The 24,443-nt window shown below is 53.7% G+C and overlaps 1 protein-coding gene across 7 annotated transcripts in view; it reads left to right on the forward strand.

Annotated features, from left to right (window-relative positions):
- The first annotated feature begins 9,562 nt into the window (after positions 1 to 9,562).
- Positions 9,563 to 24,443, forward strand: part of FAM214B (family with sequence similarity 214 member B) — a 38,896-nt gene continuing 24,015 nt past the window's right edge. For 3 of the 7 annotated variants that reach the window (XM_048291739.1, XM_048291736.1, XM_048291746.1), the window contains exons 1-2: positions 9,563 to 9,626; positions 14,932 to 15,028. The gene's annotated coding sequence lies outside the window, so the exon portion shown is untranslated. Of the gene's footprint in view, positions 9,627 to 9,683; positions 9,764 to 14,931; positions 15,029 to 15,049; positions 15,138 to 24,443 lie in introns of those variants that run through there. The other 4 variants (XM_048291737.1, XM_048291743.1, XM_048291745.1 and 1 more) reach the window with 4 other exon arrangements.

Here is a 24,443-nt window from a genome sequence, read left to right on the forward strand (position 1 = left end):
CCACTATTCTTTCCCCCTTCCCCCACACGAAGGAGTCTGCTCAAAATTCCCATCTGAGCTATTCTGAACTCTGTGGCAAAGGATCTTTTCCCTGCCAAATGTTGGACCCATCTGGCTGACAGTGCTAAAGAGAAACCACATGAACCTCCTGTGTTTTTCACCCAGCTCTCCTAGTTCTCCACTGCCTGATTGAGGTTTTCAGCATCCCTCCACACTCCTCTTGCAACACTCCCAAAATGTAACCTGACTGGTTAGCGCAGCTATCAGGCACAGATCTGTGTGGTGTTGGCTGACATTCTTCCCAATGCCCCTTGGCGTTGTCTCTACCTGCTGCTGTGTTTCAACCTCTCAAAGCCACGTTTGTCCTTTCATTGTGAGCTGGCACAGCAGCTACTGAGGCACAGCCCCTCTGGAGTGCACTGTTGCTGCAATGGCTCAGACCACGAGGACTCTTTGATTAAATCTGAATGGGGATTAGTAGCAGAGGAGGAAAGGGCTGTAACTTTAATTCATGAACATCATCCTCTTTCCTTCCCTCACCCATTCAGCATGAAAGTGGATTCGAGGCCGCCGAGCAACCTTTTTGTGAGAGCTACATGCACCCCTCGTCTCCCCTGTGTTTATTCCAGCTGCAGCGAGCAGAGATGAGGAAGAGCCAGCCCTTCTGGGGCAAGAAGCCAGCTCCTGGAAACAGTTTGTCCCTGTGGAGCATGTTTGAGAGCACAGCCTGGGGATGGGTACTCCAAAAGTAGCCAGGTGCCTCCCACTGCAGGGCAGCCACCTGTACCTGGAACAAGAGAGCTGTGATCTCTTCCTCCCCTGGCCATTGAGCATTCACACTGGAAAGCTTTGCTGATGAAAACTACGCTGTATGTGCCTTTTGGCCTCCACAGGCTGAAGATGGTGAACAAAGGATTCACTTACTGGCATAAGGTGACATGACCTATCACCTGAGTGATCATCATCCTATGGTGACCAGTGACAGGACCCAAGGAAATGGCCTTAAGTTGTGTTAGGAGAGAGTTAGGTTGGATATTAGGAAAAGGTTCTTCACACGGAGGGTGGTTGGGCACTGGAACAGGCTCCTCAGGGAAGTGGTCACAGCACCAAGCCTGACAGAGTTCAAGAAGCATTTGGACAATGTTCCCAGGCACATGGTGTGACTCTTAGGGATATCCTGTGCAGGGCCAGGAGCTGGACTTGATGATCCTTGTGGGTCCTTCTCAAATCAGCTTCTTCTGTGATTCTATGTTTTATCAGCACTACATCACATATGGGGTGTAATATTTTTTCCCCTCTGAACTAAAATCAAACCAGCTCTGCTAAGGGAGCTTTTTTTTTTTTTTTTTTTGGCTTTTTTCCTTTTCCAGATCTAAGTGCAAAAGATACAGAGGTAGGTCCTCCAGGCTGGAAATTTCTTCAGAGAGCCCAAAAACACTCTCCAAACCTTGCTCTCACTGCCAGCATGGCTGCAGCATCCTCCAACAGCAAAGCCCATGGGTGTGAGGGCTTTACTCAGCCCCCGGGCCCCCTTGTGCCTCTGCAGCACGGTGCCAGGGATGTGCACCCTGGCAGGTGCTCCTGGGATGGGGGTAGCCGTGGTGCTTGGAGCCGGGTGCCATGGCTCCTGCCTCCCCTGTGGCTGTGACCTCGTTTCTTGTGCACCCGCCCGCACTGAGCCGGTGAGACTCATCCAGGGAGCCCCACGCGGGCAGCTGGCAGGGATTTTTCCATCGTTTAATTCTCAATCCTCCCAAGAGCCTGGTGAAGGATTGAGTGCATTCACTGAAAAGAAGGACAGGCATGAGGGGCAGAGCAAGGCACCAGGAGCTGAAAAGACCTGGTTTGAGAGCAGTTTGTTCCCAAATGTGCCTTTGGGTGAGAAAAGCTAAGGCAGAAATAACAGCCATTGTGGGCATTTCTCTGTCCAGCAAATCAGCTGGAGCCAGCAGCTCCCATCCTGCCTACATGCAGCATGCTGAAACCTTAGGGAGGGTCCCAGCCCAGTGCAGCAGAGGTGACAGGCCATGAGCAGCTGTGATTTGGGCCGGGAATGCTTGTCCTCTCTGCTATGTTCTGCCCCCAGAGTGCAGTGATGCCCATGCTGTGGTGCTGGGTGTGTTTGCACATCTGAACACACTGAGCAGTTGTCTGCAGGTAGAGGCTCAGACAAGATTTTTCTGGATGCTCACAGGCACTCTAGCAGTCCAGCAGCCTGCTGATGCTGCCCAGCCCACCCTGATAATGCTGGCAGCCCCTCCTTCAGACCATAGAATCACAGAATGGTTTGGGTCAGAAAGGACCTTAAAGATCATCTCATTCCAACCCCCCTGCCATGGGCAGGAACACCTTTCACTAGACGAGGTTACTTAGATCTGACCCTCAGCTCTATGGGCTCCTTCCGATCTGGTTTCCTCTATAAAGGTAGATGCAGATGAGCTAAAGATGCACAGAAGGGAAGATCATCAGAGAGGCATATTTCTGCCATAGTTTTCTACAGAAGCTGGGGGCAACTCCTGTAAATAAAAAAAAGGTTATTAAGATAAAGGTGCAGCACTTGGAAAGTGGGGCCCTACAAAGACAGGAAGGGTTGGGGGTGCTCAGCTCTCAGCCTTAGGTAGTCAAGGCTCAGATGATGATAAAAACAAGGAGTAAACAGGTCTGGCATCAGATTTGACTGAAAACTCAAAGGAAATGTAAGTAGGTCTCTAACAAGGCCTCTAACAAGGTCTGTCACATCAACAGCATTCTCAAGTGTCCCCATTACAGATGAGCAAACAGAAATGCAAAAGGCTGCACATCAAAACAGAGCCAATCCAGCAATGCATGCACAAACAGCAGCTTCGGCTGCTCCAGGGACCTTCACAAACCCCAAAACTGAGCCAGGCACCATCAGGGAGATCCCCCGAATAATCTCATATCAGGAACTTCACAGCTCTTCTTGTTCTTACAAATGTGCACCTGAAGAGCAAGCATGGATGGAGGAGAGAAATGGGAACCTTCCATGCCTCCTCATAGCTGTATGATTGAACATATTCACGGGGAATTTCAGGCACAAACCAGCCTCCAACCTGCCATATTCAGATGGAAGCAATAGGATATGGAAATATGGTGGACCCCAAGAGGTAAGGACTGGTGCCAAAACAGTGGAGTCCCCACAGCATCAAGGCTTTGTAAGAGGCAAACATCCCTTTACTGGAGGCACATGGGCACATCAGGGTGAGAAGCCCATGAGCGCTTTCAGTTCATTGTAACACCCTTACCTTGGACTGATTATCACGAACTTCATAGTGTCCCTGCTCTCCCACCAGGGCAGAGAAGAGCCCATCATTCCCTTTTGCCGTACTGGCAAACCCCCCCCATGTTTACATTGCTCCTTCTTGCTCAGAAAACCCCTGAAAGAAGATTCTGGTAACAACTGACATTGCTCCTTCTTGCTCAGAAAACCCCTGAAAGAAGATTCTGGTAACAACTGCCTACCTGGTGTGGCCTCACCCTGAGCCCTCTCCAGTCCAGGAGCTGAAGAACTATTGCCCACCAGCATGTCCCTTGTCCCCACATCCCCTCAGAGAGGAAAGATACAGCAGAGCCAGCACGGTCAAAATGCACCCCCTGTGTGCCCACGGGCAGGACTGCCGAACGCAGCAGGACTTGTCTCTCCTGTAATGCTGACCCACGGCAGGGGGAGGGCAGCACCCCGTGGGGGACATGCAGCCCATGTCTGGGGGACAGGGGCAGGTCATGGCAGGGCCCAGGCTCCCCTGCAAAGGTGCTGCTCAAAATAAGCTGGGCTGGGCTGCCACCTTGTGCCAACAGGCAGCATCCACTGACCAAGCCTGGCGTGGGAAGTTTCCATATAGAGATCCAAAGATTTTCCATCACCCCACATTTTCAGTGACCTAAATGGGCATATACCCTCAGCATACATCCTGGAATATCCCAGTTTCCAGATGAAGCCCACAGAGCTCAGCTGCTCCCTACAGAGCAGACAAGGGGCTTTGTTGTCCCTGCATGAAGACATCTTCACCCACACCTCGGGGTTCAAGATTCCCGTATCTGTGCAGATCTTGGCGCTGTCGTCCAGCAGCCGAGTCCTCGGGGAAAGGCCTGGGAGCTGGAAGAGAGGGTGCAGCACCCCAGGGTGCTGGCACTGTGTGGGGCACAGGATCCCTGGGAGTGCTCCGGGCCACAGAGCTCAGCAGGAAGGCTCTGTCCCCAATGCCCAGCGGAGAAATGCCCAAAGTCCGAAACGCAGGTGCAGGCAATGAGCGAGCAGCCTCGGGCGCTGGTGCTCACCCAGAGGCATTGCTGGGTGGCCCCAGGCTCTGCCACCGCGCCAAGGTGACGCCAAGGGGACCTTTGCCTTCTGCTATCAGCCCTGGTTTGCACACTTGGCACCGGCGAAGGCTGACGGGGCAGTCGGGGGGCGGCAGAAAGGCTGAGACAGCACTGCCCAGCTCGGGCAGCCCCGGCATGCAGCAGGCCTGGCACGGCCCGCACCGGCCGGCTCTTTGGAGCCGATGCTATCTGGATGGGTAAACGGAGTTTTATCAGTTCCTTCAGGTTTTCTTTTTTTATTATTTCGTTTTCAAGGCAGGCATGAAAGAAAGGAAACATTTCTGCAGGGAAGCTGTAGGGGGAGAGGCTTAGGCAGGAACAAGGGAACGAGAGAGGGACCTATTCACACATCCAGTGGTGGGGCCGAGAACTTCTCTTCCCGGGGCCCGCTCAGATCACCGGCATCCTCCTCAGAGCACGTCCCTGATGCCACCTTAAATCCACAGTCCGTCCCCCAACTCCCAGGCTGCAGGTCAGAGTCGAGGGCCATTAAGTAAAGTCCAGCTGTCCAGGACAATGGGTGATCCCGAGGGGTGAAGTGGCAGCAGTTGGAGGTCTACATTTCCAGCAGTGGAAGGAGAGCCGGGATTACTTCCCTGGTGCTGAGCAGGCACATGCGTCCCTAGGTGTTGTTCCAGCTCTGCATATGGGGTGGCAGGGACAGGCAGGGACATACTCAGCCTCACCTCCTGCTCAGAGCAGGGTGTAACCAACACAGCATCATATTTGCTGTGGCTTTGTACTTCAAATCCCCAGGCCTGGAGATGCCTGCCTTGGGCTGCATAGAAATTCTTCTTGCTGAGCATACTCAGCTTGCCAAGCTGTAGCCAACAGTTCTTATCCCAGAACACGGTCTGCCAGCAGCTCCAGGATGGACCTCTTGAGTTTTGTACAGAGCCAAGACCCCTGTTTGATTCTGGGAAGTCACATATGTGTCATAGACACAAAGCAACAGTGAAGTCTGGTGGCTGTAGCGCTGGGTTAATGACCTGCATCTGGCAGCAGATCATCCAGCCTTTGTTCCTCAGTCCCTAAGGCCCACCATGGCCCCCCGGGGGTCATGATGCTGCCCTCCTCTACAAAGGTGCTGAGAGACAGCTGATGGGAGAGGCAACACTGAAGCTGTGAGTGTGGTATGGGTATGGGAGGAAAAGAGCAGCCCTGCCTGGCCCTACCACCAGTGCTTCTTAATGCGGTATCAGATCCATCTGCTCTAGGTAGTGCTGTCACTTCTCCCTTTCCCATCAGGACTCCAAATTCCATCAGACATGCCCAGTTTGGGATGAGGCTTCGGTGGGCACTGGGACTCAGTCAGGGTACCACAGTGACTTCAGCTCTGTTGTGATCCCAAGCCCTGCTCAGAGCCATACCAGAAGGGATTCTCACAGTGCCAAAAGGGAATGCCGCCCCCACCCCTGAGAGGAGGAGGGCTCCTACAGCACGAAACTCTCCAAGTTTGATTCCTATCTCCAGTTTTACAGCTATTTCGGTCAAACAGGTAAACCGAGCGCATAATGGAAACAGGTTCCTGCAGGGGAAAGGTCCTGCAGCACTGGTTCACACTCCCCTGGGGACATTCCCTGGCTCCAGCACAGGACCACAGGGTACTGCAGTGCATCTTCTTGTGACAGTCTCAGGGAAAGAGGGACAGGCTTTGGCCTCTGTCTCCTCTAGTTTCAAAACATGGGGAGGACAAGAAGCACGAAAACCCCCGGAGGCAGTGCTGCAGGAGATATCCCATCTGTGCTGCACGCCAAGGTCTGGGGCTGTGAGAGATACAAAAGCCCAAGCTTTTTTGTGGCAACACACCATTAAGAATGGAAGTGACACCCAATGCTCCTCTAGCACACCTGCCCCTTGGGCTTTCTCCAGCTCCTCTGCCAGCTGGGATGAGGCCATGAGTCACCACAAGGTGCCTGCCCTAGCCCTGCCACTGCTCCACACCCCACCCAGCCTGGCACCATTTGCCAGGGGCCCCCAAGCAACGTGACAGCTGATTTCCACCAGTTTCCTCCAAAGTCCTTTTAAAATTCCCTACAATCTCTCCCTTGCAGAACTACAGGTCTTTCCAGGCTCACTTCTGCACATGGGTCCTTTATTGCTTTACCTACCTATGGACTTGGATCAGGCATGCATAGCGTGGCACAGCCTGCTGTCAGGGGTACATACAGGTGGTGCAGGGGTAGCATCACCCCTGTGGAGGCACATCCTGCCCCATCAGCTCTGGGAGATGATCCACGTACTTCTTTCTCAAAGGCGTTTTTGCGATTGCAAAACCTGCCCACACCAACAAAACGAGCGTGTGCATGGGGATGTCACTCTTCCATGATGAAAACCATTAAATTAAATTAAAACTGGGGCAGGAGCCTTGCTTGTGTCAGCTCCTCAGCACCCTGGAGCTTGGCACCTGACGGCCTTTCCGGTGGGAGCAGCCAGCCTGGAAAACAGGCTGAACAGCCCTAGCCCGCTGCCGGCAGGTTGGGGCAGTGCTGGCAGCTCCAGGAGGGAGCTAACCCAGAGATGAACTCACCTCCACTCAGGCACCTCACCAGGGCACCCTTCAAAGGGAAGCCCTGCAGGCAGAAGGGCTCACGAAGGAAGGACATCATTCCACCATGCGCTGCTTGGGACACCTCATCTTCCTGGGGAAGCACCCTTCTCCTGCCCCTCTGGAAGGCGAGCCTCTGGAAGGTGGCCAGCCATGGTGCAGAGCCATGCCTAATGTACTTAAACCCCCCAGTTTGCCTTCACCAAGCCCTGTAAAGCCTTTTTCAAGCCCCAGGGTGTGTAAGGAATAGATGAAGCCTACTCCTGGCAAGGGCTAGGACGGGCTGCCCTCTGCAAAGGAGTAGTACAGCTTGTGCAGTAAGTCTACCCCTTCCCCAACCCTGCCAAGCCTCTGGAAGTTTTTCCAGATGCTCTGCGAAGCACCACAGCGTGCGTTACTGTTCCCATCAAATCACCATGGTTGAGGTTCTGCCCCATGGGAAGAGGAGTGGGAGCACCCTCACCCCATCAGTCTGCTAAGAGGGACTTTTATGTCTTGCTCCTTAATCCTGCTTCTGGAGCGAGAACATGTTTCAAAAATCAGGGGAGGTTGCTAAGGGATGGTGGGCTCAGCAGGGACATCCCTCACAAACCCTCAGCACTCAAAAGCAGGAGGTAAATAACTTGGGATATTATTAATCCTTCACTGCCCGCACAATAAACAGAAATGTATTATTCTTGTCAAGGACAAAGGAGCCCATATTTCCCCACTGCCAAGGAGCTGAACCAGCAAATTTTTTGGATTCAGCTCCACGGTGGGTTCAGCTTCGACTGAAGTTGTTCCAGTTGAGTTCCTGTTCAGACCAATAAGGGTTCATTAACCATCTTTTAACTGTGAGCTCATTTCAGCCAGTTCACACTGGAAAACACAGCTTATGGAAGCAGCTGTGTGATGGAGACTGAGCCTTTTTCAGCCAATGCCTGGTTTCCATGGCCTCCGCTGCCTTCCTGGTTGGACTCCAGAGCTTCTTGCCAGCCCAGCAGAGATGACACACAGGGTCAAAAGCTAAAGTTTGCCCTGGAAGTCTGTAGGAAACCCGCACTGTGAAGGACAAGCAGGCATGTGGGGGAACTGAGCTTCCTCGGCTCTTCCTGACACCAGCACCTGCACACATGAAGTTTGAGGCAGCAGCTCCTAAGTCACCAGGAACACCGGAGGATCGCATGTTCCTGTCATTACACTCAGAAATTAAAATATCCCATATATTAAATACACTTTAGTGGTCCACAAGCTGAATTTGGGGGCAGCCAGGGGTTATTTAGCAAGAAATCTCCTACAGCAGCAACCTGAGGCCCAGGAGGAGATGAGGTCCTGTGCTGGCAGCTGCTCCATGGCAACGTAGCAGGACACTGAGCTGCCATCTCTCCCTGCAGAGAGGCACGTGCAGGGCACGGCTGTCAGAGGACCGTCTGTCCTGCTGCCCCTGCTCACTGCTATTCCCAGACAGCACCAGCACAGCTTTATCCATGACGGCACCTCCGAAAATAATGCCCCAGGATCAGCAGCAAGGCGAGGGGGGCGTTGGGACTCGGCAGCCGGTGTGCTGCAGGTTCCTATCCAGCTCACTGCATGCTAGCACAGTCAGAAGACGAGATCTTGGTTATATTTATCACTTGACGATACTGGTCCCCACTATTTTTAGAGTGGTGTTGCAGCTGCAGCTCTCTGAGGAGTGGAGTGAGTCAGCTGGGGGACTGATCTTTACCAAGCTTCACCCAAAATTGATGAAGTCAAGGCATCTCTTCCCTGGCCTGAATGGCCTGTGGTCAGGCTGGTGAGCTGCGAGCCGCTTCCCCTCAGGGCAGTGGGTCGGGGGTCCTCACGGGCAGGTGGTAGAGCCCTGGTGCCCCACGGCTGCTGGGTGTTTTGGTATCTCTGAGCAGCCTTGTCCCGGGGGGCAGCTGCCCCCTCGGGCCCGGCATCCACTGTGGGTTCTGGCACAGGCTAGTTCCCAGCCCAGCAGTGTGGGCGGATGGCAGACCGGGCCTGCGGGGCAGCGGCACCACCCGGGGAGTGGGGAACACCAGGGTGACCCCACTCAGGACATGGGGCAAGGGACACCTCGGGGGTGTCACCTGAGGGAGGCCATACTCATGGGTCCAGGGGAGGGCTGTCTTGGGGGCTGGCACATGTCGCACGCGTGGGGCTGGGACACGCTCTGCCCGTGGGTGTGTGCGCGGGGTGGGACACGCCGTGGAGCCGGGGGCACCTATGCGGTGGGACGTGCTGGGGATGAGGGGTGCCTGTGGAGTGGGACACGCCGTGCCCGTGGGGCCTTGCCGTGCCCGTGGGTGGGACACGCCGTTTTCGTGGGGCCGTGCCCGTGGGTGGGACACGCCGTGCCGGTGGGGCCGTGCCGCAGCCCCGCCGCGGGCCGGGGGTCCTCGCTCAGCCCGCAGGGCCGAGGGGGCGACAGCCCCGCCCCGCGCCGAGAAAGGCCCCGCCCCCAGCGCCGCCGTCGACCAATGAGAAGCCGCTCCGCCTAGGCCCGCCCCTTCCCCGCTGTCATCACACTCCCGCACGTGGAGGGGGCGGGCCGTGGGCGGGGTCTCGGCGCTCTGCTTCACCTCCCATTGGTCGCGCGGCCCCGCGGCTCGCCCCGCCCCGCGCCCTTCCCCGCCCAGCGCACCAATCAGCGCGCGGGAGGCGGGCGCGGGGGGCGTGTTCGCGGCGGCACCCGGAAGGAGCGGAGGAGCCGCGTACAGTCGGGGCCGCGGCGGCGGCGGCGGAGGGGGCGCTGGTGGGTCCGGCGGGGCCGCGGCGGGCAGGGCCGGGGGGCGCGGGGCACGACCGGGCTCCGGCGGGGACGGGCAGCCCGTGCTGCGTGCGAAGGGCTTCGTGCGCCCCATCTCCGCCGCCATCCCCCACTTCCAGAAGGTTCGGGGGGGGCCGTTGGGACCGGGGGCCCAGACCGCAGGGGCGAGCGGGAGCTGGGGGAGGCGCGACCGGGAGGGGCCGTGATCGGGTAGTACCGAGGAGGCCGTAACCGGGATGGGGGGCTATGAGCGGGGGGGGATCGTGACCGAGATGGGTTCTCTGAGCTGGGGGGATCATGACAGGGATGGAGATCTGTGAGTCTGGGGGATCGTGACCGGGGTGGGGGCTATAGCCGGGGCACTTGGACCGGAGAGGGGCCTGGCACGGGGGGCGCTGTGGTAGGAGGTGCCGGGGCGGGGAGGGCAGGGGGCAGTATGACCGCAGAGCGACTTTGGGCGGGGGGAGGGTGCCCGGGGGAACTGAGGCATCGGGAGGGCTGTGTCTGGCAGAGGCAGGTGTGGGGGGAGGCGGGAGGGACCGAAGCGGGGTGCAGGCTATGCTGCGGGGTGTCCCCGATCCTGGCTCCCAATGCCCCGGCAGCTCAGGGAGGCTGCACTCTCCCTGGTCTCGCCCACCAGGGCCACGTCCTCTGCGCTGTGACATGGGCAGGGACAGCCTGTCCGCGGCTCTGCCCGCACGGTGGGGCCTCCTCCCCCTCCTCCTCCTCCTCCTCTTCTTCCTCCCGCGGGCATCAGCTCCTGCCCAGCTGGGACGTGGTGGGTTGTTGTCCCCCGGGACGGTCCGCGGCGGTGGGGCCGGGTCCCCCGGGGGCGCGGGAGTCGCGGCTCGGGCGGCACCTGCCCCGGGGGTCCCTCCCAGGCCCCGGCGTGGGGCTGCGGGGTGGGCGCCGGGGCGGATGTGAACCCCGGCATCCGCCGCCCTCTGGTGACAGCCAGCCGCGGGCGGAAGGGCCCGTCGGGGACAGTCACCCACCCGAAGTCAGCAGCTGCCGACCTAGCGAGGTTTTCAAGTGTTTTGCGGGTTTTATACAGAAATCACGCAGGCGGCGTGTGCTCGTTAGCCCGGGTGTCATGTTTGGAAAGGTGGCCTGCGTTAGGGAAGGCAGAGGGAATGGCTGCGTGGTGGATGCTGGGGAGGTGGGCTTGCTCACAGCCCGCCCGTGAACGACATCCATCAGTGCGAGGGGCAGACACTTACCTCTGGGGTTTCCACACTCCTTTTATTATTTTTCTTTTAAGGAAGTAGTGTGGAATTTGCAACTGCTGTGGAAAGTGTATGGTAGAGGAATGTTGTGCAGTGTCTTAGTTTTGAAAGGCATTTGCAATCACTGCCTTTTAAAAAACATCAGACAAGCAGAGATTTGCTTGTGGACCTGTCCTCTCCCTGAATTGTGTCTGTTGGCATCAGCAAAAAGGGGAGGTTGGGAAATTGTGGAGTGTAGCAGGCTTGAACCCTGACACAAAGCAGTGTCTTGGCAAGCGTGGTAACACGAGGAGGTGAACAAGGTCCAGCAGGTGACAGAGGAGAAAACTCCCAATGTGATAGTGCTAGAGTTACTTTCAGCAGGGCTGGGCTTTAGGTTGAGGACTGGGAGAATGAAGTCATCCTGTAAAGCCTCGTCACCGCCTTGTTTCACTGCGGCAATTCCCATGGTGCGGGTCTCGGCGTGCGTGAGTGGTGGGGCCCTGGTAGGGACTCTACATGTCCCAGCATGCAGTCCCCTGTGCTAGGGCAGGGCACTGGTGGGAGTTGGTAGGGCTGAGGGGTTCGGACAGGGGTGGTTCCGAGGGACGCTGCTGCCACAGTGTTTCTTGCCAGGGAGTCAACACTTGCCCTCGCCTGACCTCCAGCCCCTGCTCCCATAACACTTAACCATAACACTGGATTCCTGCTGACTCCAGTGGGGCCTGGACACGTCCCTTGCCATGGAGCCTGGGGTGGTCAGGATGTGTGGGTACAGCAGAGCCCTTGCTGTCACCCAGCTGTACAACTGTGGCCCTTGGTGAGCTGCGCTTGTGGACCAAGGTCCAGCTGCAGTTGGAGCAGTGCTGGGGCTGTTTCAGCTCTGCCACTTGCCCACCTTGTTTCTGTTCCTCATGTGAGAAGTTTCTTATCCACTGAAAGAAGGAAAGGTTGTGGGGTCACTTTGCACTGACTGTGGGAACTCTGCTATTCAGAGGCACAGCTTGCTGAGGAGCTCTCTTGATTCCCTGCTTTTGCAGCAAGTCGTGCAGAGCAGCTCTCCATGCTCTATTTTTCATGTCTGCTCTCTCCAGAAGTGGCCTTTAGGGAACTATAGATAATTTAAATTTTACTGGTAAGGTTGCTCTTTCGCTCCTGGTGGCTTACTCCAAATCTGATGAAGGCCGCAGCCCCTAAACGCTCCCTTGGCTGGTGGTGCTGAGCTTTCTCAACCCCTCTGCCCTCAGCTGTCTTCTGAGGATGCAGAGCAGGAGGAGGAAGTTCCCTCCCTGTGTTCAAGGCACCTCTGAGAGCAGAGAAGCACATCTTTGCCCCTGGTCTTCCTTCTTGCTGTCTGCTACCAGCTGCTTGCCCTGGCACATTTCTGCATGACTGTGCTGAGTACCAGAGGCCAGAGATACCCAAACTTTGCTCTCTGAGTCTGAGGGTGATTGAAGGGGATGGTTATTGATCTGAGTCTTCAACATCAAAGGCTCTTGGCTCTACCCAAGTCCTTTACATGCTCTTACTGCTCTGGGCTTGCCCACGTTTGTCCTCTGCTAGATTTGGTTAGCACCGTCATGTGCTGTGTGGAAATGCATCATGCCTGGGGGCCAGGACACTTCCTGATGCAGAACAAGAAAACCTGTTGTTGGTAGGTATGTGACCACAGACATGAAAGAAGAAAGTGAAGCCATATGGTTAGAAAAGTGGTGTCCTCAGCACGCTGTCAATGGAGCTGTAATCAAATTATCAGAGGCTTTGGTAGCTGGAGGAATTAATGAGTCGGGTTTGAGACAGGACAGGTGTGAAGGGCAGCATGGGGGAAATCCTGAAAGGAGGCATTTGTATGCTGGCAGATGGTTTGTTGCAGGTTACTTTGTGAGAGTCTTCTGTGAGAGGCTTTTGCCTGGTGTCTCTCCACGTTGCATCATTCCCAGGGACCCCCTTCCTCCAGGGAGCTGTGTGGCTCTCTGTGTCCTGGTAATGCCATGTTACATTGTTTCTGATCCTTCCATCTTCAGTGCCTGGCACCTCTGCTCCCTGGAGCCTATTTTCTGACCAGCTCAGTTCCTTTGTTTTTTGATTTTGGTTTTGCTCGTGGGCAGGTGAGCCAGGTGAATATAAACTCCAGAGAACTTGGTCTCACAAAGTTCGAGGCCTGCTTTAAAAATTATTTTCTTTGACAGGGAAGTGTCTCTGTTCATCCTCTCTTTGGCTTTGCCCCTCTCTTTCACAGTCTCCCTTGCTTGGCCTGTGAATGCCCAGCTGCCAATAAACACGTTTTCCCCCTGTTTCTGTCTGCATCTTCAGCTGGTTGTGAATCTTGAATGAAGAGCAGCTGGGCTCACATGCTCTGCATTTCAGAGAGCTTTTTCAGGACCGGCCAGTGGTTTCCAGTCATACTTGCCTGTGGCCTGGACAACCCCCCAGCTAAGCAGCATGATGGTAGAACAATACTTGGATAGGAAACCTTCAAAGGAGTCCTGTGTGCTGCAAAATGGGAAGTTAGTGATTCAGCTGGAAGTGCTTTTTAGTAACGAATGCATGTCCCGGGCCAGGGCTGATGTCAACCCTGTGATTCTTCTCGTTGGAAGTGAACAAAGATGCAAAGCCCTTTATGCAAGAGCTGAGGTGGTAATCCAGATCTGCTGGCCTCAGTCCACTTGGGGTAATTGCATTCTTCCTGGGTAGTGTTTTCAACCCATCCCTGTCAGATACATTGCCATCGCTTCCTGTGCTGCAGCAGTATGTGGGTGGCAGTCCTTCAGCCATGTCCAAAGCAATTCTTGTCACTGCTCAGGCTTAGCGCCTTTTGAGCCTTCTCTGAAAGTGTGCTAGAACAGGGACTTGGTGGAAGTTGGTACACATATATATATTTACATACACCCATGCTGCATTTACTGGGGCTTGTTCTGCTTATAAGCTCTCCAAAAAGATAGCCTTTTTGCCTAGCTAGTGCAGAATCCAGGTGGGACCTCTCCTGGGATGCCAATGTAGATGTCACTAAGCACAAGCTTTCTGGGTGCCCTCAGGACTGTTTTAAGGGCTGGAGTCCCAGTAGGGTAGTGTGGACATGCCTCCCTGCACCATGGTGTGGAGGCTGTGCTTCTGGGGCACTGGCAGCCTGTCTGCCCACAGTGCTCTGCTCCCCGGCACGGTGGCTCTGGTCACAGCAGGGCTGTGCTGTAGTCATGCTGCAGGGTGGTTGCCTGTGTGGATGGTCAGGCTGGGGAGCAGGGACTGCCTCATAGCAGCTTTTGCTCATCATGCCTGAGGCCAGAGGAAGGTCAGACCTGATCCTGGGGAGGCTGATACTGTCCTGGTTTTCAGGATCTGCTATGCATGAAGACCTAGCCCCCACAAAATGTGATCTCCAATGGTCTGTAGTTAAAGCACTGGGAGCCTGGGGAGGAGACTTAAACAACATCTTTGTGATGGTGTTGGCAGGCCTCTTGGAGATTTCTATTAAGCAATTGTCGTTTTCTCCCTTCCCTGTAGCCTGGGAAACGCTGCGGCGTTGGATTTGTCTTGGTCTGTTTGGGTTGTTGGGAGGGGTGTCTCTCCAGCAGTGGAGTTTGTCCCTCCCTGCCCTGGCTCTGTGTCTCTGTGGGGTGGCTTAGCAGGTGGCCTGTGGAGACCACAGCCAGCACCTGTTCTTGCAGATAAACCATATGCCAGCGCACCCACTCGAGTACCAGCAAAGCCTGTGTGGTGAAGAAACCTACAGCTGCGTGGGTGGACAAGAACAAAGCCAAAGGCACAGAAAGGCCTTTATTTCCCACTGAAATCCGGGAAGGGAGATCGTGGCTGTGACCTTAGCAGCTCTCTCTGGAGAACCAACTGTGTGCCCACCCGCAGTCATGCAGGGAGCTGGGGGTAGATGGAACCCAGGAGGGAGTCAGGGCTGCAGCTGGAGGGGCAGCCTCAGCACCGGTAAAAGATGTGGTGGGATCTTTGAGCTGGTGGGGTGCTTGGGGTCTCTCACTTCTGTGCATGGGCCACTAACTCACTTGGCTTGGATGAGCAGTTACTGCCCACCCAGTGTTCCAGCTGAACTTGTGCCTGTGCACTTGTCTTTCCAGGTGACCCAAGACAGCCAGAACAAGCAACCCTAAGGCCACACTGCGAGTGCTGACAGCTGAGAGCTGCCTTCTCTGTCTGCTTCAGCCCTGCAACGAGGTTAGCAACATTCAGGCGTCACTGGTTTCCCTTCCCTCATCAGGGATGTGTGAAGAAACAGGGAACTCCGTGCTCTTCTCCCCTTGGCTCACAGGGATAACTCCGTAAAGTAGGTGTCACCTAGGTGAGGTTCTCCCCCAGCCAAGGCTTTTTGGGTACTCCTGCATTCCACCTGGCTGTCAGCATGGCAAAGGGAACCTGGATGTGTGCAACCAGCACTGTTAAGACTGTTGAACCCTGCACACAGTTGTCAGGAGCTCAAGGGTGGTGTGTTCTAAACCCTTGGGAACTTGCAGTCTGTGCTGTTTGCCACACTCCCCCTTCTCCATGCCAGCAGGATTGATGGGAGCATTTTCCAGCTGCAGGTCCCTGCTGTCCTTCACCTGAACCCAGCTGAGACTTTATCCAGAGCTTGTGGCAGACGTCCTCATGTTCTCTATTAGAAGCATTTGGGTTTCCCCTGCATTTTCCCAGGATTTTGTAGCTTGGTGTTGGTGTATGAGGCTCAGACTGACAATGAAGTGTTTTAGGAGGACCAGCAGTTTTTGTGTTGCCACTGGCAAGAAATATTACCTGCTCTGAGGTAACCAGCCTGGAGCAGCCTGAGATGGCTGTGGGCTTCCTGCCCTGTCCCTGGATGCTTGTGTGCCTGCCTAGAATCCTGCCCTACCTGCACAGAGTGCTCTCACCTGGAAGGGAGCCCTCATCAGGACTGTGCCTCCGGCAGGGCAGGCTGAACCGTTCTCTCACCCCAGAGCTCAGGTGTGATTTGGCCAGGAGAGATTATGTGGGGAAGGTGTAGTTTAGGATGCATGGCTGCCCAGGCTCTGCAGCTCTTTCTCTGAAGTGTCTGCCAGGGATGTTGGGACCAGACCAGAGGCAGCTGGAAACTGGGCCTCAGGCCATCTCATCCTGCAGCCTGATGCTGAAGTGGTACCTACAGCAGGTGAGGCAGGGATAGATTTACCTGTGAAGGTGAAAGGAAGGAAGGAAGGAAGGAAGGAAGGAAGGAAGGAAGGAAGGAAGGAAGGAAGGAAGGAAGGAAGGAATGAAGGAAGAAGTCCTTTGCTCATGCTAGTGCTCTGTGCTCCAGATTCCCAATCACACAGTGCAGTGACAGCAGAGTGGCCCCTTTATCCAGCTGGGTTGTGGCATTCACTGATACCTGTTCCATGATGGGATTTTATATCTCTCTTACTGATGAGAGACATGACAAAGACCATAGAAAAGGTTTTCCCTCAATTCTTCTGGAGCTGCTTGTAGGTCCCAGTCCACTAAGTTCACAGCATCTTCTCAGGGCTCCCCTGCCTTTTAACAAAGGGCATTTTAACACAGGGGTCACCACAGAATCATAGAAAGGCTTGGGTTAGAAGGGACCATAAAGATCACATTCCAATCTTCCTGCCATGGGGAGGGGAGCCACACACTAGACCAAGTTGCTCAGGGCCCCATTCAACCTGGCCTTGAACACTTCCAGGGATGGGGCATCCACAGCTTCTCTCAGCAACCTGTGCCAGTGCCTCACCTGCCTCTGGCATAGTATTTGGATCCACTTTTATCCCACCCCTCCTTGCTAACCAGTTAGCTTAATATCTTCATGGACAGCAAATCTCCCATTTATGTGTAAAGCAGCAGCTTCTCCTGTTGCTCGGCCACAGCATGAACTTACTCTCTGTTTGTATGTCACCTTACCCAGGTGATATCAGTAAGTTTATATTTGGGCTAAATTAACAATGTTGGTTCAGTTTAGTGCCGCTGGAAGTAGTCTGGAAACTGATACAGCTTGCAGACCCATGGACAGACTTGCAGGCTTCCTCTCTTGGGAATGGGATGGTTTCCCTTTGCTGGGAAACCTATCAACTGGGCAAAGTGGAGTTTATATCTTCAACAGAAAGCAGTCAGCCTAATGTCCTTCAGCCTTCCCTCAGAGTGTGTAGGCTGCCCTTGCCCCTGAGTCTGACCAGCTGATGTAGCACTAGGTCATCTTTCCACTGAAGACCACAAGAAAATGCTGCCTTGTCCTTCAGAACAGGGCTCTGGGTTCCTTGTGGGTATTGGCACTGGAGTTATGCAAGGAATCCCCTATTTGCCCTACCTTCTCTGTTGCAAATAGGTTGGGTATTCAAAGATCCTGCTCATGGGAGTGTTGGGACAGCTGGATCCTTGTTCAGTTCTTGCTGCTCCCAAGAATGGAGCAGAGGATCATCTGCTGAGGCTATTTTAGGTTTCTGGACATTGCTGGTGTGTCCTATTTGTGTGCAATCCTACAGCTTCCTGCTAAGATCTGTGTGAGAATCCTGTATCCTCATGTGTGAAGGTTTTGCTTGGGCACGGTGTCCCAGGGATTAGGAAGAACTTTGAATTCCTCACTTACCTTGACATCTAAGCCATATCAGCTGTAACCGTGACCCCTTTTTCTACCTTTAGCTCCAAACATCCCTTGGACCTTGCTTTGTGGATGGCCACGTGTTGCCTGGTGGAAAGCAGGCTGCAGCTTTCCAATCTTTTCCTGACAAAAATGCAGCATCCTTCCTGTTTGCAGCAGTCGATTCCTTTTGTCTCAGATGGGAGCATGCATTGCCGAAAAGTCTTCCACGAAACCTCTAGGTGTGGAAATACTACAAGGCCCACATCTGAGTGAGATGAGAGCCTGGCTCTGGCCATCTCTGTATGGCTACTTGCCATCTTCCACCACCATCCTCCAGCACAGTGTGGCACAGGGTGAGGCCTCCTAGCCTCTCACTTCTTGGTACACCCAAGACTTTTGGCTTCCCTGCACTTTTTGGTTTCCACCTGCTCAGGTAATTTTTCAGCAGTGCTGAGCATTGCTAAGTTTCGTGTTGAGGCAAGATGTGGCTCTGCAGTTTTGGCCCATCTTTATTTTTAGCTGTGTAAGGCATGGTTGATGGTATCAGAAGGAAGTTGCACGGCCTCCGGAGCTCCATGACTCATCCTGGATCAGGACCGAGGCTTTGCGAGCTTCTGCTATAACCCTCAAGTGATGTAACTGGTTGTGGGAGAGGGCAGAACGGAGAGACAAGCAGAGCTTTTAGAAGTTCTTTTTTTTTTTCTTGTCTGCAAAGTTGTTAAAGTCACATATTGAACGATATTGAGAGGTATCACTCCTGAGTGTGGTTCAACAGGGTCCTTTGTCTCTTCCCCTTCTGTCTTGTGCCTTCTGTCTTGTGCTTCTGTGAGAGAGGTGACAGGGAGAAGAGCTCTGCTTACCACCCAGGCTGGGTAACTGTTTAGTGGCACATAACAATGATGGGGAAGAGTTTTTAGGGCAGGAAACAAAGCAAGATCCTGTCTCCAATTCATGCCACAGTGAGGTTTGGTGCAGCAAAACAGATCTGAAGTGGAAACTCTCTGGAACTGGAGAGCAGAGGCTCAGGAGATGCCTGCCAGGATGCAGCAAGAAGAGTCTGAGACCCCCCCCATTCCCATCAGATCTGGTGCTGCTGCAATGTAGAAAGAGCTCCTGAGGCTTTCTGACCTGTAGGCAGCTGTGTTGGGCTGGACTGGACAGGGGGTGCATGTCACCCCCATGGAGCAGGCACTGTGGGACAGGTGAGGATGTTGAAGCATCCCTGCCTGCCACAGCATAAAGGAGATGCAGTTAAAAAGGCCTCTACTCCCCAAGTCTGGCAGCGTGGCTCTCCTGTGCCTTGCCTTGAGACTAGACAAGGTGGGGTGCGATGCACCTGGGTCCTGAGTAGGGTCCTTGCCCCTGAGGTAAGCAGGGATGATGGGTTGTGGAAGTGGGCTTACACCTCTGTCCTGTTTCCTTCCTTGGTGAAGGTGCTGCCTTTTAGGAGCATGTTGCAGCTTTTGGGTGTTTTATGTGTGGGGCAGCAGGGAGAGGACAGCAAGGGGGAAAAGAGACAGGGGAGCATGCTGGAGGGTATTGCTGTGGCAACTTGCCACTGGCAGCATCGCTGGCAAGGCAGAAGAGCAGTCGGGCAGATGTGCAAAGTGCCACAGCCCTCAATGCAGCCCAGTCTCAGCTATGCCATGGGCTTGGGACTCCAGGACCCTGCCTGACAATCTGGCGTCTGGAGCTGTTCTCCCCTGGCAGCAGCCTCAGGGTTAGTGGTGAGGGGTGTTTTGTCCATCTTCTCTCTGCTTTTGCCCCTCACTGGGACGTGGGCAGGCCTGCTTGCACACCTGTTTGGTTTGAAGCCCTGAGCTGCCGAGCAGGCCCAGCCAGGAACAAACCGGTCTCTTGATCCCTCTCACTGTACCATGGAAGAAGGCGAGTCATTCTGCTGCCCTTGCTTATCCTCAGTTAATCAACCTAAGTGGCTCCAGCCATGACTGCACCTTCCCAGGATGCCTGGCCCTGTGCTGTGCTGTCCACCTTGCACAGCCAGTTTGCCTTGCTCCAGGGTATCTGTACTCTGAGGCAGAGCAGACACTCTTGTGACCCCCTCTGATATGGTTTGAGACCATTGGGACCGGTAAAGGAGAAGTTAAACATTTTTGAAGCTGCTCTTGGCTAGACCCCTTACCAGATCCTGGTAAGAGAGCAGGCTGCTGTTGGTGAAGGGAGCAGAGAAAATCATGCACTCACTAGCAGAGGGGATGGGTCAGGAAGCCATCTCCAACCTGGCTATAATGTGAGTGTGGCTGAGACCTGACCTGTCATCCATGATATGCCTAAAGGCCTGGATGTAAGCCAGGGAAAAGGACCTGCTGGCAGCAAGCACAGGTTGCCCGTGTCAACATGGATGGCTATGTGAGCTGTAAACCTCTCTCATTACACCTCTCAAAGGTCACTGCTGGCAGCGAGCTGCAAAGCCCTGCCCACAGCTCTGCACGCAGCCCAGAGAGAGAGGGGAACAATGCTCTTGGAGATGTATGGAGGTTAAACGTGTGGGCTTGCCATGGGGTGGCACATGCTGCTCTAGTGCCTGTGGCCAGAGTTGCCTGGGACTAGGATGTTCAGTCAAAAATGGATGGGAAAGGATGCCGCTCTGTGAGCTACCCAAATAGCTCTGCACTCAAAATGTCATAATCCTTGCCTGAGCTGTGACCCCTCCTTTCCAAGGCCTCATATATTCCCCTGAAAACCATTTCACCCTTTCCAATGTGTCATAGCATCCTTCTGCAATGTAGGGCTACTGTAAGATCTGTATGGACTGCCCACTTCTGTCCAGTGCTGCAGTTCCAGTCATCTTAAAACTCTCAATGAGGCTAGACTTGTTTGCACAATGTTCCCTGGACTCCAGACCCTGGTGTTCCCAAGGGAGAGCAAACAAGGAGGTGGAAGCTGGAACATGGAGGCTCTGGGAAAGCCGCCCGTGGCAGGCAGCGGTCTGCTTCCTCCCTCTCACTTCCAACAGGTTCCTTCCCCTTTCAGAGGGGAACAGCTTGCTCTGCACTGGCAGCTGGAGCTTCCTTCCCAGGGAGGAATCCGGGACACTGGTACCTGACACTGAAGGCAGTTTTGGGTCAGCAGCTCAAGCACTGCTTTCCATATATGTGACCTTCAGCACTTGGTGCAAGAGTTGGTGTTACAGTATATTATGGGTGCAGGTGATGCCAGAGCATGGTAAGAATCCATTGAGCCACACTGTAGTTCCCTCTGACCCCACTTTCACAGCCTGTGGTTTGTCATCTTTCCTCTGGACCGAGGCCCCAGGATGTGCTATGAAATACCATGGAGTGGTGCAGAGCCCAAGCAGATGAGGCTCTGGGTCATATGTGTGTGTTGGGGTGGGAATTGCTGTTTTCTAGGGCAGAGGATGTTGTCTCTTTTATCATTTGTGAAGCACCTTGCCTGCCAAGATCGCTGCCCAAAGCTCAATCTCTTGGGCACTGTGTCCCCATGAGTTACAACCATGTCATCTTTGAAGTGCTGCCCCCTCTTTTTCTGTCTTACCTGTTCCTACTACACAGTTTCAAGCACAAAGGACCAGAAAAGCTCAAAGGTAGTGGGGTCACATATGCTGCTGCTGATTTGGGGAGGAGTTAAGACAGGCAGTGCGGGAATAAGCATTTAGGGAGAGGCAGCCAAGAGAGATTTCCTCCTAGCTGAGCCGTGGTGTTGAAGCTCGGAGAGTACTGTGTTGGTTACGTGCTGCTGTGCTTTGCTGCTGCCATTACCTGAGACAAGTCCAGGACATGCATGCCTTCTTGTAATCAGGTGGGGACACCATCCTGAGCAGTGTCACTCTGGAAAATTGGACAGTGCCCTGTGGGACATCAGGAGCAACCTAAATGCTGCTGCTGTGGGAAGAGTGGTGGGGATTTCAGCAGAGAGGTGATAGATCAGTGGGACCAAGTGGAAACTTTGACTTGGGGGGTGTTTCTACCTGCATTCCCTAAATTGTGAGAAGGTAGCCGAGTCCAGCTGTGCTGCACAGATTGCCCTGCCTGGAAGATGCATGAAGAATGGCTTGCAAGAGCAGACTCTTTGCTCCACTCAGGCCTGGAGAAAATGCCTGGATGCTGTGTACCAGGGTTTGCTTATTGCCAGTCAGCGCTGCTGGAGCTGTCAGGCCAACGCTGCCACTCAGCCCTTTCTATACCAGCGTTTGCATTGCTGATGAGATTAGCATAGCTGGGCCAGCAGTGGACAAAGGGCGTAATTCTCAAGATCCTCTCTGCTGTGGCTGCCAGCAAAATAGAGCAGTTATGGCATCAAGTGGGGAGTCTGAGCTTTGCTTTCAATTCATCTTTTAAAAGCAGCAACAGCTAAAAATATAAGCTGTTTTTAAGGAATTAGAATATTCTCAGGCTTTTTTTCTAGGCCTGGTCTGCCAGCCTCTTTCCTAGGCTGACAGTCTGGGCTCTTAAGGTATTTGCAATGATCTGTTCTGGCCATGTGATGAATCTGGAGAAAGAGAACCAAAAAATTGTTGGCATCAATCTGCCACCCTGAAAGTGCTCCTCTTGCTGCTGTGCATGTTCCCTGTAACCAGAGGCTGTTTTGTGGCTTAGATTTGTTGAGGAAACAGACTTACAGCTCTCCTCTTTCTTCTGTGCAGCAATTTCCCTGGCAGCTCAGTAGGAATGATTTATTACAGATTTCAGCTGTTTAATTCTGTTTCCCTACAATATGACAGTGTTGGAGTAACTGAGTAAAATGCGGTGGTGTTTCCGGAGGAAGGCTGCTATCAGAGGCCATCCCTGTAGCAGAGGCTGGAAGCAAGGAGGAACAGTTTACCAGGAAATGCCTGTGTTCATGCACTGGGCACTTTTGGGAAGGAAAAGGCATCTCGCCGTTAAAGCTTCCTCGCTACAGGACTCCAAACATTGCTGGTGAAGCTCTTTGAGCAGTAGTGAGAATGCTGCCCTCCAGAGCCTGGGAAAGGTCTGACCAAAGTGGTGGTCTGGAGAGAAAAGGCAATATCTGTCCTTAAGTGAACCTTCAAGTGCTATTTTTGGAGTGTGGGGGTTTTTTTGTTTTTTTTGGTTTTTTTGTTTTGTTTGTTTGTTTGTTTGTTTGTTGGTTTTTTGGGGTTTTTTTTTTGGTGGGTTTTTTTTTGGTGGTTTTTTTTTTTTTGGTTTGTGGTTTGGGCTTTTTTTGGTACTGAAAAAAAAAGGTATCACTTGTGCAAATCTGTGTAAGGAAAGAGAGAATTTCCTTTGGAGTGAGCTGGCGTGAAACTTGATACGTCTCTGATGTGTGTTAACAGAGAAATGAAAAGATAGTACCATAAAGTGATAGGGGATAATGAATTTCATCTAGTATTATGTTGTCCTGGGAGACAGGGCTGGGGCAAGGGTATTGCAATAATGTTACGCTTTGCATGACAATAACAGCAAATACCACCTTAACACACTTCCCTGGGGAGGGGTGAAAGGGTCAGTTTTCAGAGAGTCCCCAGGAAGGTGGAGCGAGGCAATCAAGAAGACAGGAGCCTGGGAAAAGATGCCCGGAGACTTAAAGATGAGCGGTGTGTAATAACTGTGCATCTTTTGCAGCTTGAGTTCTGCTTTCCCATTCCATGTCCCAGCTGAACTGGGCAATGCTGGGCTCTTAGCCTCACTGCAATCTTGAGAAACATACTAAAGAAACCCTAGCTTTAATAACATTCATGAGATGTCTGACCCAGAGCCTGAATGAACAAATCTTTAAGTTCTCTGTCTACAAGGCAGATGGATGGGTGGTGGTTTGTTACTGCACCAGTCAGGGATTTTAAAGGGTTCTGCTGTGGGTGAACACTGCTGTAGACCTGGTCCCAGGAAGCTTAGCTGGTTAGCAGGCCCTCAAAAGGGTTTCTGTAGGTGTGTGATAAAAACAGAGAGCCTGAGGTCAGTACCTGGAAACTTACCAGCTCCTAGAGCTGGACCAGAGTGTCAAGTCTTTACTCAAACACATGAATCTTTTAAGGTAAACAATGCCACAACTTGTTCTCAATGAAACAACCAGTCCCCTACCAGCCTTTTGAGATGTAGGGCACTCTTCTGATTTATAATGCTCTATCTGGATCTTTAATTTTTCAATTTTTTTTCTGGGCTATGCTAAGTTACTGCATGTCCTGGTCCCCCCTGGTGGCAGAGAGCACGTGAGTCAGTTTGTGAGGCCAGATGTAGCCCAGCAGAGCTAGGTGCAGTCCATATGGCCAAGCAGCAGACTGAGGCCAACTTCTGCTTGAAGAGAGGTGGGAACAGAGGAGGCTCACAATTGGGAAAGCTGATGGATGTAGAACATGTGGGTACCTTTTTATCCCTCCCCATCACTGGGGTTCTCAGAGGTCTCAGTACCACCTTTGCCCTACTGCACGCTGTGCCAGGGGCTGGGGGCTGCCCACCCACTCTCCTTCCTTGGGGCAGGGCCAGCATGCTGTGACTCAGTTTCCCTGAAGCCTGAGGAGAAGGAGAGGGGTGGAGCGGGACCGGAAAGGGGCAGAGGGGAAGTTACAGCAGCTGGTAGGAAATGGCATTTTGGGGTGCTGCAAGGTGGCCCTACCCCATCTTGTTTGTCGGGGTGGTGTTTTGGGGTACAAGCAGGCTCTGTCTGTCATGGAGCTGGTGTTTCAGGATGTTGCTGGGCAGCTCTGTTCCAGCTGCAAAGCTGGCATTTTTGGCAGCCCTTGATCCATACTGCCTTTTCTTGTGCCAGGGATCATGCTAGGAAGGGAGAGCTGGCTGTACTTTCCATGTCCTCGGCATTCCCGTGTGCAGGGTGTATAATTATGCACAGTCCCATGGCACTGCTTCCCCTGGCATGTGACTTTGGGCTGCTGGTCAGGATGTGGGTCTGAGCTTATCTCAGACAAGGCCAGAATCAGCGTGCAGGCTGTGTAACAGCCTGGTATCCCTCGCTGGCTCTGATTTGCTCCTGGTCATGGAGCAATGGCTGTACCTGGGGGCAGCAGCAGAGGAGTCCTTGCAAGACTGACAGTGGGGGTGCCCAGTCCCAGCTGCTTCCTTCATCTGCCCTATTCCTCTGTGTGACCCCAAA

This window comes from Corvus hawaiiensis, chromosome Z (genome assembly GCF_020740725.1).
Source record: "Corvus hawaiiensis isolate bCorHaw1 chromosome Z, bCorHaw1.pri.cur, whole genome shotgun sequence".
NCBI classification, from domain to species: domain Eukaryota; kingdom Metazoa; phylum Chordata; class Aves; order Passeriformes; family Corvidae; genus Corvus; species Corvus hawaiiensis.